The sequence below is a fragment of the Arachis ipaensis genome, chromosome B07 (genome assembly GCF_000816755.2).
Source record: "Arachis ipaensis cultivar K30076 chromosome B07, Araip1.1, whole genome shotgun sequence".
Classification (NCBI taxonomy): domain Eukaryota; kingdom Viridiplantae; phylum Streptophyta; class Magnoliopsida; order Fabales; family Fabaceae; genus Arachis; species Arachis ipaensis.
Window position 1 is genome coordinate 43,807,438 of NC_029791.2, and position 15,414 is coordinate 43,822,851.

Here is a 15,414-nt window from a genome sequence, read left to right on the forward strand (position 1 = left end):
CCCAGTATTCAAAGAGAGTTTCATTGTCATCCTGAACAATTGTGGAAATATCCTTCCTCAGTTTATCAGTGACTTCTGATGGAAAGAATTTCTCCAGAAACTCCTTTCTGAGTGTATCCCAGTTGGATACATTGGCCAGAGGTTGAGTGTAGTACCACTCCCTTGCCTTTCCCTCAAGAGAAAACGGGAAAGCTTTCAGCAAAATTGAAGTTTTATCAGTGCCATCACGCCTGACAGTAGAACAGGCTGCCTGGAAATCTCTCAAGTGCTTGATAGGCTCTTGAGCAGGTAGAACATGAAACTTGGGCATCAAATTTAGCAGTGCCGTCTTTATTTCAAAATCTGTAGCTACCCCCTCCCCTATTTCACCCATTACCCTTCCCAAAGCCCCTACCCCCTAACAGCAGCAACCGCCGTGCCCGCCATGCCAACCACCGGACGCCACCATCACCACCACCCAACCACCTTCCTGCCTACTCTCCTTCTTCCGCCTTCCAGGTTCCGCAACACGCAAACCCTTTTATCCGTTCGTAGTTCTTCTTATTTTTTTCCGTTTCTGTTCATAATTAGGATAGATAGTCTTGCATGTTGTAGTGGATTTTAGGTTGTTAGGTAGATTAGGCTGTGGTTAGTGGCTCTAGGTCTGTTTATTTGCACTGTTTTTGCTTCTATTTTATCATATTTGCAAATCTGTTGTTGCTGTAATCTTGTTCATATGCTGTATTTCTTGTATATTGCTACTCTTTACATTGAATTTTCATGTTTATATTATATATATGTACCTGCAGCTTGACTTTTTAATTCATATGAACTGCCTTGTTTGCTGTTTATTTTCTGGGACAATCCAATTTTAGCCGGAATGCTGCCCAAATTTTTTGTGAATTGTTTTCATTCATGTTTTGCTTTGGCAATCTGAACTCTGTTGTCCTCTGCTTTAACCAAACTGTTTCATGAATGCTATGGCAAACTTTCTTATCCTCTTTGATTTCCTGGTTTATAAACTGCATCTGTGATATTCTGATTCCAATTCTTGCTTTCTTTATATCTCTTTGAATCAACATCACCCTGTTTTCCTTGTTCGGCAATGAGTTATTTCTAGTCATAATTGTGAATCCTTGTTACGTGGAATATTTTCTTTATGCCACTTACTTTAACCCACATTTTACTGCTTCACTAATTTTAATTTACTAACTCCTCTTTCAAATTCTAACCAAACTAACCTTTTCAAAAATCTCTTTTCTGATTTTTTTTCACTTTCCTCTAACTTTCTAACCATGGCATAATGACAATTTTTCTATTTAACTTGAATTCTGATACATTTTGGAATGTAAATTCTTCCTTTCCAAATTTTAAACTACTAAACAATCCTTAATGCACATTTACTTGACTCATTTACCTCATTCTAATTCTCCTTTGCCGCTTTGAGTTTTCTTTGTTTAATTGCCTATTTGCTTCCCTATTTTTATCCATATTCTGGTTTCCCATTTTTCAGGATGTCTGCCTCACAGAGGAAAGGAAAAGGCAAGGCTACTGGCAAGCGCATGAGAGGAGATTCTTCCCAGTCCATCATTGACCTAATGCATGATTCCTCATGGCGGGAGAAGAACTTTACACAGCAGGAAAAAGCTGACCAGCTGCTCCCTGCAAATGATTCAATAAAATTTACAAACCGATACTGTGAGCTGAAGTATCCGGCATTTGCAAACTCCAGGAATCTATACCTGGAGAGAACTCTGAAGATTCCAGAAGCACTCCAGCAGTACACCACTGAGCAAATCAAGCAAAGAGGCTGGTTCTTTCTGGAGAGAGCACTGACAGAGGTCAATGCATCTTGGGTCAGGGAATTCTACTGCAACTACTACATCACCACCCTCGATGCAGTGAACCTGAGAGGAAAGCAGATTCTGGTCACTGAGGAGGCCATAGAGGACATTCTCCGGCTCCCAGCAAAGTCTGATCAGCCTGATGGTTATACAAAGGCTGAAGAGGACATGCGCCTGATGCAGTTTGATTGGGATGCTGTGAAGGCACGGATAGCTCTCGACCCAACGGTTCCTTGGGAGATAGGTCAGGACACCACCATGCCTAGAGGGATCAAGAGGGCGTACTTAAATGATGAGGCTCGGTTATGGCACCAGATCTTGAGCAGCTGTGTGATGCCGAGTACTCATGAGACGGAGATCCCAGCTGCTATGATCACCCTCCTATGGTGTGTGATGGAGGGTAAGGACCTTTATCTGCCACGCTTTATCCGGCATTATATGGCCCGGGTCCACGTCCGAGGCACCCTCCCTTTTCCGTATCTGGTTACACAACTAGGCCGTCGAGTTGACGTGCCATGGGAGGATGCCGATGAGAGACCACCAGCGGCGGACTGCAGGAAGATCATTCCTCACAGCAAGAACTTCCTAGCTTTGGGCTATAGACCACCACCCTTCACTGCTACTGATGAGACAGCCCCACCGTCTACTGAACCCTCTTCATCCACGGCTGCCCCTGCTGCCACCACTGCACCTCCACCTGCCTCTGAGCCCGTATACCACCTCGTGCACTGCCTATTCCGACAGCTTGATCAGATAGAGCGCCGTAACCGACACCGGTATGAGAGATTGGAGTGTCGCAGCCAGCGACGCTATTCGCATCTGAAGCTGATGATCCGACAGGGTGGTGACATCCCCTCCGATCCTGGCACACTATCAGAGCCTTCAGAGGAGGAGGAGGATGAGCCCCAGGAGGAGACCCATCAGCAGGCAGGCACAGAGCAGGCTGCACCACATCAGGAGGTTACGCATCAGATCGAGGCTGCAGATCCGGAGATCCCGATCCATTCAGCACCGCCTCTACAACAGCCAGACGCCCAGCCCACCACCACCACAGAGCCTCCAACTACCATCCCTACCAGTGATGACACTCCTTCACACCCGGCTTGACTGAGCATCAGGGACGATGCTTCATTTTAAGTATGGGGAGGTCGCCATCTCTAGCATTTTATTTTGGTGAACCGCTACATCTCTTTTTTCTTTTATTTTGGATATTTTTCTGTATTTTTTTACTGTTATTTTCTGAGTACTTATACATTGCTGCTTTTATGTATTTTTACTCTATTTCTGCATTTTTCATTTTTAGTTCATATTTTTAGTTATTTAGTTTAGTTTGCAATTCTGGCTTATTAGAGGATTAATTAGTATAGTTTACCCTTTTTAGCATAAGATAGCATAGTTAAATTGGAAAATATAAAAAGGATGGATAAATTGGAATTGCATGACTCATTTAGGTAGATGCATTTAGAATAGGTTGCATTGCATAACATTCCACCACTTTAACGTTACCTTATTCTTTACGTTGGATTTAGCATGAGGACATGCTATTGTTTAAGTGTGGGGAGGTTGATAAACCCATATTTCATGAGTTATTTTGTGCTTAGTTTGAGTGATTTATTCAATCCTTCACCCACTTATTCATATTAATTGCATGGTTTTACTTTCCCTTCCTTATTATGTGATGTATGTGAAAAACATGTTTCCTAAGCTTTAAAATTAATTATTTTAATTACCTTTATTTCCATTCGATGCCGTGATTAGTGTGTTGAGTAGTTTCAGATTTTCTAAGGCAGAATGACTTAAAGGATGGAAAAGGAAACGTACAAAAATGGAAGGAAAGTGCGAAACAGAGTTTTGCAGAAACTGGTATCCACGCGATCGCATGGACGACGCGATCGCGTGCCAGAAGCGAAGAAGCAGCGACGCGGCCGCATGACTGACGCGACCGCGCGCCTTAAGTAGAACGCATACGACGCAGACGCGTGACTGACGCGACCGCGTGGCAACGAAATGCTCCGAATGACGCGACCGCGTGACCCACACGGACGCGTGACAGAGGCCACGTATCAGAATTCACAGAATACGCCCCCATCAATTTCTGAAGCCCTTTTGGCCCAAATCCAAGTACAGAACACACAGATTAGAGGCTATAAAGTGTAGGAATGCATCCATTCAAGGGAGAGCTCGCATTTTTGTTACTTCCCATGATTTAGATTTAGTCTTGAGAGAGGTTCTCTCCTCTCTCTCTTAGGATTTAGGACTTCTCTTAGTTTGTAAGAGTGACTCTCGATCCAGGTTTTATGTTTCTTTGTTTTAGCTTCCCTTTCACTTTTATTTATTCCATCACTTGAGTTGATTATTTACTTTTATAATTGAATTTATGAATTATTCCATGTTACACATTATTATTTGAATTATTGATATTTGAGGTATTTTCAGTTTATGATTGTTCTTTTTAATTCATGTTACTATTGGCTTCCATCTAAGGATATTTTTATTCCAGCAATTTACTTTTTCCCCTTTTGGTCCTGGTTAAGAAATCAGTAGCTCAACAGTTATCAAACTCAACATAATTGATAATCGTTATCTTGCTAATTGAACTTAACTTCAGTAATCCCAACTTTTTCTTAGGAAATAAATAGGATTCAAAGGTCAAATTAATTAGTCCCTTGATTTACCTTCACTTTAAAGGTTAACTAAGTGGAATTTAGATTCAACTTTCATTATTGTTGAGAGAGATAATTAAGTTGGACTTCCAATTTCTCTTGCCTTGCCAAAAGTTTGCTTTACAGTTTTATTTTAATTGCCGTTTACTTTACTTGTCATTTAAATCACTAGCTTCTCACCTTCTAAACCCCGATTATAACCTTTATAGCCAATAATAAGAACATACTTCATCGCAGTTCCTTGAGAAGACGACCCGAGGTTTAAATACTCGGTTAACAATTTTTAAAGGGATTTGTTACTTGTGACACCCAAAACATTTGTACGAAGGGATTTCTGTCGGTTTAGGGACTATATCTACAACGCGACTGTTTTTATGAACTTCTTTACTGGCAAAAATCCTTAACGTCAACACCACAAGCACGTGATTGGGGAGCAATTTGAGCTTACCATGTCCTTTAACATTCCCCATCATTGGTGCTCAAAGCCTTTACCTTTCTCCTCTTTTAGAGGGGGTACTTTGTACCTTGAGCCTAGCCGTGACTCTAAATACTTTGCTTTTAAGCTTTTTCTTGATACAAAAGCACCACAAGCACTTGACTTGGATCCTTAGTCAGTGGTTCTCTTTCAAGTGTGAAGATCCCTTAATAGTCCTCTAGACTAAGGCCTTAAGTAATTTGGCTCAGTTTGTGTTGAACATTCTTAGTTATTTTGGCCTTCCAAACTCAATCCCTTTATGATCAATCCCTTTTTCTTTTTGTTCTTTCTTGGCACATGATCTTTGCCCACATTTAGGAGTAAGCACAATTATAATTGTGGGTTGTGATGGACAAGTAATGATATGCACTTGACTAACAAGACTCCTAAATGTATTATATAAGACAGAACGAGATAATATATGCATATAATTAAAAAAAAGAAGGAAGCAATTAGAAGTCAAGAACCTTAGTTCTCATTGCCGTCATCTACACCATCTTCCTTATCATCATTCTTTTAGGCTATGTAGAGCATATCCTCCAACACCAAACTTAGAATGATTGCTTGTCCTAACATTGGATTGCCTCCTAACAAGCGTTTCTTTAATGTCACTAGCTTGGCGGTTGGTTCTGAAATTTTCTTTCTCTTCTTCTAGTCGATTAAGAGAAATTACTTTAGCGGACATGAGGAGAAAAAGGATACCCACCGAAAAGAAACTCCCATACAACTCTCTGATTTACTAGGACTAGAGAAAGTATATTCAAGTGTTGAGGGAGAAGACTTCAATACAAATGTGGGTTGTGCATTTAGATTTTTCCTCCCGAAAGCTTGCATGCATAGTTGTAAAGGGACTTTGATGAGCGGATAATTTATACGCTTTTTGGCATTGTTTTTAGGTAGTTTTTAGTATGTTTTAGTTAGTTTTTATTATATTTTTATTAGTTTTTAAATAAAAATCACATTTCTGGACTTTACTATGAGTTTGTGTATTTTTCTATGATTTCAGGTATTTTCTGGCTGAAATTGAGGGACCTGAGCAAAAATCTGATTCAGAGGCTGAAAAAGGACTGCAGATGCTGCTGGATTCTGACCTCCCAACACTCGAAGTGGATTTTCTGGAGATACAGAAGCCCAATAGTAGACATCCTGGGCTTTTCAGCAATATATAATAGTCCATACTTTGCCCGAGATTTGATGGCCCAAACCGGCGTTCCAAGTCAGCATAAAAATTCTGGCATCAAAATGCCAGAACTGGCATAAAAGTTGGAGTTAAATGCCCAAACTGGCACAAAAGCTGGCGTTTAACTCCAAGAAAAGTCTCTACATGTGAAAGCTTCAATGCTCAGTCCAAGCACACACCAAGTGGGCCCGGAAGAAGATTTCTGCATTAATTACTTATTTCTGTAACCCTAGGCTACTAGTTTTCTATAAATAGGACCTTTTGCTATTGTATTTTCATCTTTCAATCTATCTTTTAATCATGTTTTGATGATTGAACCCTCTTTGGGAGGCTTTCCATTCGGCCATGCCTAAACCTTTTGTTCTTATGTATTTTCAACGGTGGAGTTTTTATACACCATAAATCAAGGTGTGGAGCTCTGCTGTTCTTCATGAATTAATGCAATTACTACTGTTTTCTATTCAATTCATGCCTACTTCTTCTCCAAGATATACTCTCGTTCTTAATTCAGTTAAGTCAGAATGAAGGGGTGACCCGTGACAATCACCCAATCTTCGTTACTTGCTTAGCCAAGGTCACGTGCCTGACAATCACAAAGCGATCTACATGATGTTCAACGTAGTCATTGGACGACAGCTGGAGTATATTCTCTTGGGTTTCTAATCTAAGATTGGAACCTTCGTGGTATAGGCTAGAACTATTGGCAGCCATTCCTGAGATCCGAAAAGTCTAAACCTTGTCTGTGGTATTCCGAGTAGGATCTGGGAAGGGATGACTATGACGAGCTTCAAACTCGCGAGTGTTGGGCGTAGTGACAGACGCAAAAGGATCAATGGATCCTATTCCAACATGATCGAGAACCGACAGATGATTAGCCGTGCGGTGACAGCACATTTGAACCATTTTCACTGAGAGGACGGGAAGTAGCCATTGACAACGGTGATGCCCAACATAAAGCTTGCCATGGAAAGGAGTATGAATGGTTGGATGAAGACAATAGGAAAGCCGAAGTTCAGGAGGAACAAAGCGTCTTCATACGCTTATCTGAAATTCTCACCAATGAACTACATAAGTATCTCTATCTTATTTTCTGTTTTATTAATCTTTTAATTATCAATTCTCTATAACCTTTTGAATCTGCCTGACTGAGATTTACAAGATGACCATAGCTTGCTTCAAGCCGACAATCTCCGTGGGATCGACCCTTACTCACGTAAGGTTTATTACTTGGACGACCCAGTGCACTTGCTGGTTAGTTGTGCGGAGTTGTGATAAAGAGTTGAGATTACAATTGTGCGTACCAAGTTTTTGGCGCCATTGATGATCAAAATTTCGTGCACCAGACTTGTATGGCTTTCTCCTAATTATTAGAATGTGCAAGCATGGAGTGTGCATGGATTCCTCCTTTATTTGTGTACCTTCCTCCTTTTTTTGTGCATCTTCGTCTTCTTCCATGTGTGAGTGTGGAGAGTTCTCTATTTCACTGGATTATGAACTCCTTTGATTATTTTCTTCTCTTTCTTCTGTAGGATCTTGCATTGTATCTCTTGGAAGAGAATTTGCGTGTTTCTCTATAAGGTTCTTGGTAATCAACTCCACATATTTCTCTATATTTTTTACACTCATTTTTACATCACATATGCAACTTTGAGCAGTGTTCTCTAATTCTTTCATGGCAAGCTCAAGAGTTGATGGTTCTTGATATGAATAAGGAGATTATGATTCTGATGATGGTCCTTGATATGAATTGCAAGATGGTGGCTCTTGATATGAATAAAAAGAAGATGATGGTTCTTGATAAGAGTAAAAAGAAGATGGTGCTTGATATGAATAGGAAGATGGTGGCTCTTGATATGAATAAAAAAAAGATGATGGTTCTTGATAGATGGGATATGGAGCACAGGAATTTTCTTGATCTTGACTTTGCCAACCAAAATCTGGGTAGTTCCTCCATCCATAATAATATGAATTACTCCTTAGGTGTGAATAGTAACCCATGTGATCTCTCTCCATTATTTTTCTTAGCACAAAACACCAAACAGAGTTAAATGTACTATGTGATAAAAAGGAAAGAATGGAAGGGAAATAAATTTTTTTAATATAAAAAAACAAAAAATTTAAAAAAGGAAAAAGAAAAATAGAATGTAAAAATCAAATAAAAAAATTAAACAAAGAAAAAGTATAATTGGTGCAGAATTTCTAGATCCACAATCTAACCCGCAAGTGCACCGGGTCGTATCAAGTAATACCTCAGGTGAGTGAGGGTCGATCCCATGAGGATTGATGCACTGAGCAACAATAGTCGAAAGATTCACTTAGTTAGGCAAGCAGAAAGTGATGTTTTGGGGTTCAAAAAGCATTAAAGAATACTTTAGAGAATATGAAAGCAAACAATGGATTTGTGTGAAATAAATGTGAGAAGGTAGTTAAGGTATCGGAGATGTATATTATTCCAAATTAAGTTTTCTTACCAACTAATTTAATCATGCAAGATTCATTTCATGGCAAACTGTCAGTGACTAAATCCTAATGTCTTAGTGATTTTGTCTCCTCTAATCTAGTTAACTGCCAATGTCTTGGTCACTTAATTTCGATTAGAGGTTTAAGTTCAACTCTAGTTTATGGCCACAAAAACCCTAATTACCCAAATAAAAAAGGATTATATGTCACGTATCCTGTTAAATCTAAGTAATTAACAATTTATGAGGAATTTACTTTTTATTTTCAAAAAATTTTTTTTTCTATGTTGTTCTTCAGAGTTTTTAAGGATGAATTCTAGAGTTTCATGATGATTTGTTGAAGTCTGGCTGGCTGTAAAGCCATGTCTAATCTTTTGGACCGAGGTTTCAACTTATCATCACAAGAGCTTGTTGATTTCTATCAATTTTGCTGTTGAATGTAATGAACTGCTAAAGCTTGGCTGGCCATTGGCCATGTCTAGTGTTTTGGACCGAAGCTTTCATTGAAAGCTTGGCTAGCTAGTAAGCCATGTCTAATTCCTGGACCGGAGTTTTAGTCTAACATTGCATGATTCCTGGAATTCTCATTAACAATTTTGAATTCCTTATTTTCTTTTGCCAAATTAATTTTCGAAAAAAAATACAAAAACATATTATAAAATCTTAAAACCAAAAATATTTTGCGTTTCTTGTTTGAGTCTAGTGTCAATTTTTAAGTTTGATGTCAATTGCATGTCTTTATTCTTCTTGCATTTTTCGAATGTATGCATTATGTTCTTCATTAATCTTCAAGTTGTTCTTGATGATTTCCTTGCTCTGATCTTTAAATTCTCTTGTTTTGTATGTTTTGTTGTTTCTCATATGAATTCTAAATTTGTTAGTATCTCTAATATGAAAATTTCTAAGTTTGGTGTCTTGCATGCATTGTTTATTTGATCTTAGTTCTTCATGATTTAGTTTCATTTTGTTATTATTCTCTTCAAATTCAAAAATTTTTTTTTCAAAACTATGTCTTTTCAAGTCAATAATACAGAGAATTGAAGATTCAGAACATTCAGCAGAGGAATTACACAGAAAAAGCTGGGCGTTCAAAACGCCCAGTGAGGAAGGAAAACTGGCGTTTAAATGCCAGCCAGGGTACCTGGCTGGGCGTTAAACGCCCAAAAGGGTAGAATTTTGGGCGTTAAATGCCAGAATGGATACCATTCTGAGCGTTTAACGCCAGGATGGCATAAGAGGGAAGATTTTGTTTTTAATTCAAATCTTTTTCAAATTTTCATACTTTTTCAAAATCAAATCTTTTTCAAATCATATCTTTTCAATCATATCTTTTCAAAATCAATTTCTTTCCATTTTTTTATTTTTTTTACTATTTTCAAAAATCCTTGCTAACAATTAGAGATATGATTCAAAAATTTCTTCCTTATTAAGAAAGGTTCAATAATTAAATGTTAAAATCATATCTTTCAAATTACTTGTTAGCCAAGGCAATAATTTTAAAAATCAAATCTTTTTAATTGTTTGTCAATCATATCTTTTTAAAACCATATTTTCTCAATCATATCTTCTCAATCACATCTTTTTCAAAATTGATTTTCAATTATATCTTTTTTATTTCTGATTTCAAAATCTTTTTTCAAAATCACTTAACTACTTTCTCAATTTTAATTTTCGAAAATCATCAATCAATTTTTTTCAAAATTTCTTTTAATTATTTCAAAATCTTTTCAAATTTAATTTCGAAAATTCTCCCCCTCTTCTCACATCCTACTATTTAAGGACTAACACTCCTCCACTATCAGCAATTCGGACTCTCTCTATAAGTTCGAATTCTCTCTTCTCTACCTCCTCCTTCCATTCTTCTCTTCCTCTGACACCTCAAGGAATCTCTATACTGTGACATAGAGGATTCCATACTTTCTTGTTCTCTTCTCTTTCATATGAGCAGGAGCAAGGACAAAGGCATTCTTGTTGAAGCTGATCCTGAACCTGAAAGGACCTTAAAGAGAAAGCTAAGAGAAGCTAAAGCACAACTCTCTGGAGAGGACCTAACAGAAATTTTCAAATAAAAAGAAGCCATGGCAGCCGAAAGCAACAACAATGCCGATAATGCAAGGAAGGTGCTTGGTGACTTTATTGCAACTACTCCAGACTTCTATGGGAGAAGCATCTCTATCCCTACCATTGGAGCAAACAAGTTTGAGCTTAAGCCTCAATTAGTTTCTCTGATGCAACAGAATTGCAAGTTTCATGGACTTCCATTAGAAGATCCTCATTAGTTCTTGGCTGAATTCTTGCAAATCTGTGACACTGTCAAGACCAATGGGGTTGATCCTGAGGTCTTCAGACTTATGCTTTTCCCCTTTGCTGTAAGAGACAGAGCTAGGACATGGTTGGATTCACAACCTAAAGAAAGCCTGAACTCTTGGGAAAAGCTAGTCAAGGCCTTCTTGGCAAAGTTCTCTCCACCTCAAAAATTGAGCAAGCTCAGAGTGGAAGTCCAAACCTTCAGACAGAAGGAAGGTGAATCCCTCTATAAAGCTTGGGAAAGATACAAGCAATTGATCAGAAGGTGTCCTTCTGACATGCTTTCTGAATGGAGCATCATAGGTATCTTCTATGATGGTCTGTCTGAACTGTCCAAGATGTCATTGGACAGCTCTGCTGGAGGATCTCTTCATCTGAAGAAGATGCCTGCAGAAGCTCAGGAACTCATTGAGATGGTTGCAAATAACCAATTCATGTACACTTCTGAAAGGAACCCTGTGAATAATGGGACAAATCAGAAGAAAGGAGTTCTTGAGATTGATACTCTGAATGCCATATTGGCTCAGAACAAAATATTGACTCAGCAAGTCAATATGATTTCTCAGAGTCTGTCTGGCATGCAAGCAGCAACAGGCAGTACCAAAGAAGCTTCATCTGAAGGAGAAGCTTATGATCCTGAGAACCCAGCAATGGAAGAGGTAAATTACATGGGAAAACCCTATGGAAACACCTATAATCCTTCATGGAGAAATCATCCAAATCTCTCATGGAAGGACCAACAGAGGCCTCAACAAGGCTTCAACAACAGTAATGATGGAAGAAATAGGTTTAGCAATAGCAAGCCTTTTCCATCATCTTTTCAACAACAGACAGAGAATTCTAAGCAGAGCCACTCTGACTTAGTAACCATAGTCTCTGATCTAATTAAAACCACTCAAAATTTCATGACTGAAACAAGGTCCTCCATTAGAAATTTGGAGGCACAAGTGGGTCAGCTGAGCAAGAAAGTTACTGAACTCCCTCCTAGTACTCTTCCAAGCAATACAGAAGAGAACCCAAAGAGAGAATACAAGGCCATAAACATGTCCCACGTGGCCGAATGTATAGAGGAGGGAAAGGCAGTGATTTCCACTGAGGAAGACCTCAATGGACATCCACTAGCCTCCAAGGAGTTCCCTAATGAGGAACCATGGGAATCTGAGGCTCATACAGAAACCATAGATATTCCATTAAATTTACTTCTGTCATTCATGAGCTCTGATGAGTATTCTTCCTCTGAAGAGGATGAAGATGTTACTGAAGAGCAAGTTACTAAGTACCTTGGAGCAATCATGATGCTAAATGCCAAGTTATTTGGTAATGAGACTTCGGAGGATGAACTCCTTTTGCTCACCAAAGAACTTGATGACTTGACTAGGCAGAGATTACCTCAGAAGAGACATGATCCTGGAAAGTTCTCAATACCTTGTACCATAGGCACCATGACCTTTGAGAAGGCTCTGTGTGACCTAGGGTCAAGTATAAACCTCATGCCACTCTCTGTGATGGAGAAGCTAGGGATCCTTAAGGTACAAGCTGCAAGAATCTCACTAGAAATGACAGACAATTCAAGGAAACAGGCTTATGGACTTATAGAGGATGTCTTGGTAAAGGTTGAAGGCCACTACATCCCTGCTGATTTCATAATCCTAGACACTGGAAAGTGTATGGATGAATCCATCATCCTTGGCAGACCCTTCCTAGCCACAGCAAAAGCTGTGATTGATGTTGACAGAGGAGAATTGGTCCTTCAAGTGAAAGAGGACTCCCTTGTGTTTAAAGCTCAAGGATCTCCCTCTGTAACTATGGAGAGGAAGCATGAAAAGCTTCTCTCAATGCAGAGTTAAATAGAGCCCCCACATTCAAACTCTAAGTTTGGTGTTGGGAGGCCAACATCATGCTCTGAGTATCTGTGAGGCACATCCATCCATCATAAAACCCCACCTACCTCACCATTCAAATTCAAACCACTTTCCCTCCCAAACCCACCCATACATGGCGAACCCTACCCCTCTCTCCACTCCTATATAAACCCATCTTAACTCATTCGTTTTCATAAATTATACATACTACTCCTCCCCCTTGGCCGAACCACAAAACCCCCTCCATCTCCTCCATTTTCTTCTTCTACTCTTTTCTTTCTTTTTTTGCTCGAGGACGAGCAAACCTTCTAAGTTTGGTGTGGTAAAAGTGTTGCTTTTTGTTTTTCCATAACCATTTATGGCATCTAAGGCCGGAGAAACCTCTAGAAAGAGGAAAGGGAAGGCAAAAGCTTCCGCCTCCGAGTCATGGGAGATGGAGAGATTCATCTCAAAGATCCATCAAGACCACTTCTATGAAGTTGTGGCCAAGAAGAAGGTGATCCCCGAGGTCCCTTTCAAACTCAAAAAGGGTGAATATCTGGAGATCCGACATGAGATTCGAAGAAGAGGTTGGGAAGTTCTCACCAATCCCATTCAACAAGTCAGAATCTTAATGGTTCAGGAGTTTTATGCCAATGCATGGATAACCAAGAACCATGATCAAAGTGTGAACCTGGTCCCAAAGAATTGGCTTACAATGGTCTGGGGGAAATACTTAGATTTCAGTTTGGAAAATGTAAGGTTGGCATTCAACTTGCCCATGATGCAAGGAGATGCACGCCCCTACACTAGAAGGGTCAACTTTGATCAAAGGTTGGACCAAGTCCTCATAGACATTTGTGAAGAGGGCGCTCAATGGAAGAGAGATTCAAGAGGGAAGCCGGTACAACTAAGAAGGCATGACCTCAAGCCCGTGGCTAGGGGATGGTTGGAGTTTATCCAATGCTCGATCATTCCTACTAGCAACCGGTCTGAAGTTACTATAGACCGGGCTATCATGATCCATAGCATCATGATTAGAGAGGAAGTAGAAGTTCATGAGGTTATATCCCTAGAACTCTACAAGGTGGCGGACAAGTCCTCTACTTTGGCAAGGTTAGCCTTCCCTCATCTCATTTGTCACCTCTGCAATTCAGCTGGAATTGACATAAAGGAAGACATCCTCATTGATGAGGACAAGCCCATCACTAAGAAAAGGATGGAGCAAACAAGAGATCCCACTCATGGACAAGAGCATGAGGAAATTCCTCATCATGAAATCCCTGAGATGCCTCAAGGGATGCATTTTCCTCCACAAAACTATTGGGAGTAAATCAACACCTCCCTAGGAGAATTAAGTTCCAATATGGGACAACTAAGGGTGGAGCACCAAGAGTATTCCATCCTCCTCCATGAAATTAGAGAAGACCAAAGAGCCATGAGGGAGGAGCAACAAAGGCAAGGAAGAGATATAGAGGAGCTCAAGGACTTCATAAGATCTTCAAGAGGAAGAACAAGCCGCCATCACTAAGGTGGACCCGTTCTTTAATTTCCTTGTCCTTATTTTTCTGTTTTTCATTTCCTATGCTTTATGTTCTATCTATGTTTGTGTCTTTACTACATGATCATTAGTGTCTAAGTGTCTAGGCCTTAAAGCTATGAATGTCCTATGAATCCATCACCTTTCTTAAATGAAAAATGATCTAAAAATAAAAGAACAAGAAGTACATGATTTCGAATTCATCCTTGAAATTAGTTTAATTATTTAGATGTGGTGGCAATACTTTTTGTTTTTCTGAATGAATGCTTGAACATTGCATATTTTTGAATTGTTGCTCATGAATGTTAAAATTGTTGGCTCTTGAAAGAATGATGAAAAAGGAGAAATGCTATTGATAATCTAAAAAATCATAAAATTGATTCTTGAAGCAAGAAAAAGCAGTGAAAAGCTTGCAGAAAAAATATATGCGAAAAAAAGGGGGGGGCAAAAATAAAAGGAAAAAAGAAAAAAGAAAAAGCAAGCAGAAAAAGCCAATAGCCCTTTAAACCAAAAGGCAATGGTAAAATAAAAAGGATCCAAGGCTTTGAGCATTAGTGGATAGGAAGGCCCACAGGAATAAAATCCTGGCCTAAGCGGCTAAACCAAGCTGTCCCTAACCATGTGCTTGTGGCGTGAAGGTGTCAAGTGAAAAGCTTGAGACTGAGCGGTTAAAGTCGTGGTCCAAAGCAAAAAGAGTGTGCTTAAGATCTCTGGACACCTCTAATTGGGGACTCTAGCAAAGCTGAGTCACAATCTGAAAAGGTTCACCCAGTTATGTGTCTGTGGCATTTATGTATCCGGTGGTAATACTGCAAAACAACATGCTTAGGATCACGGCCAAGACTCATAAAGTAGCTGTGTTCAAGAATCAACATACTGAACTAGGATAATCAATAACAATATCTAAATTTTGAGTTCCTATAGATGCCAATCATTCTAAACTTCAAAGGATAAAGTGAGATGCCAAAACTGTTCAGAAGCAAAAAGCTAATAGCCCCGCTCATCTAATTAAGACTGATCTTCATAGATGTTTTTGGAATTCATTGTATATTCTCTTCTTTTTATCCTATTTGATTTTTAGTTGCTTGGGGACAAGCAACAATTTAAGTTTGGTGTTGTGATGAGC